Raw genomic sequence first — 1,983 nt, forward strand, 5'->3', positions numbered from 1 at the left:
TACTGTCTGAATTACAGTAAGGTTTCCTTCTTTCCCTGGTCTAAGTGATTTCCCAATACTGCATTTCCTTGCTCTCTCTGGCATACCCTATCTCCCTTTAAGAAAAAGATTTGTGAGCCTGGTAGTGGCACACGCTTTTAGCCCCAGCACTTGGGAGGCAGAGGCAGGCAGATCTCTGTGAGTTTGAGGCTAGCCTGGTCTACAGAGAAACCATCTCAAAAAAAAAAAAAAGTTTGTGAGTTCAAGGCTAACTTGGTCTTGGTCTACAAAGCAAGTTCCAATATAGCCAGAGTTGTTAACACAGGGAAACCCTGACTCAAACTACGGTGGCCTTTATTTCAAGCACTCAGGAGCAGAGGCAGGCAGATCTGAGTTCAAGGCCAGCCTGGTCTACAAGAGCTAGTTCCAGCAGCACAACCACGGCTATTAAACAGAGAAACTCTGTCTCTAAAAACAACAACAAAGAACTTCGACCAACTCAACTAATGACATTTTATGGAGCTGGGCTCTAGTCATATGACATCACCACCAGTAATGGCAGGACTCAACCTTGCTGCTTTCACAAACCACTTAACCTGGGTAAGGTCTATCACCTTTGCTCAGCAAATGAAGCATCCAATTCCAGAAATGAGGACTGCTGATTTCACATACAACCATAAACCTTAAGTTATTTACCAAGCAGACTCAACAGAAATGTGAAATCTGTTAATGATATTAATAAGCCTATATTAAATTTAGTTATGCTGCTATTGAACAATTTCCTTTTACCAATGATTAAATACCAATAGGATAGGAAAAGCTATTATTTTTGTGTAAATTGGGTAAAAGGATGTTTATATATAAAGCTAAAGTCCAATAGTATTTCATAAATCAAGAAAGTCTTTTAGCATATATCAAACTGGTTAATTATATACAAATTTGTTTAAAATCATATAGGCTTCATCCACTTAAGACTGCATAAAAGCTTTGTTTTATTGAGACAGGGTTGCTCTGTCCTGGCTGTCTTGAAACTTGCTCTGCAGATCAGGTTGGCCTTGAACTCAAGAGAGCTGCCTGCCTCTACTTTCTGAGTACTGGGATTAAAGGCGTGTGCCACCACTGCCTGGCACAGTGCAACATTATTTTAAATGTGCCTCTGAAGACCAGCTAGGCAAGCAAAAACACAGCAGTTCTTCTCAAAGAAATGGTATCTCAGTTTCAAGTGTTAAAATTTCACTTTTAAGGTTCCCTGATTTTAAGTTAAGAATTCTGCTGTTATTAGAAAAAACGTTTCATAATTATCTATGAAAAGTTGTAGACTTTAAGACCGCAATACTTAGGGGCTGGACAGATGGCTCAGAGGTTAAGAGCACTGCTTGCTCTTCCAAAGGTCCTGAGTTCAATTCCCAGCAACCACATGGTGGCTCACAACCATCTGTAATGAGGTCTGGTGCCCTCTCCTGACCTGCAGGCGTACACACAGACAGAATATTGTATACATAATAAATAAATAAATATTAAAAAAAATACTTAGTATTACTAATTACACTAACATGAAACAAAATGCAGCAACCTTTTACAACAGTTTTCACATATTCACACCTGTGGGTTTCCTTATAATCTGTGCAAGGATGCTTTTAGGAAAAACCATTACGTGGCTAGGTCTTTAAGACAAACATCTCTGACTAAAGATACACTAATTCCCTGAAATCAGATCTCAAGAACAAACTGCTTTCCAATTAAAACCTAAATTTAGCTATTTTTTAAAATGAGATTCTTATGTCAAGGGAAAAAACAAAACCTTGAACCGCAGCCATAGACTCCTACTACATTCTGCAAAAGAAAAGTACGAACTAAAAATGAGGTGCAGTCAGACATAATGCATGAACTGTTTTAATCTGACCTTTGTATATGTTACAGGATAAGTAGGAATCCAGCAATTCAGTGAAAATAAATAGCAACTGCTAAACACACCCAAACAAAAGGGAAAAACGAACAGAGGAA

This window comes from Chionomys nivalis, chromosome 2 (genome assembly GCF_950005125.1).
Source record: "Chionomys nivalis chromosome 2, mChiNiv1.1, whole genome shotgun sequence".
Lineage (NCBI taxonomy): Eukaryota > Metazoa > Chordata > Mammalia > Rodentia > Cricetidae > Chionomys > Chionomys nivalis.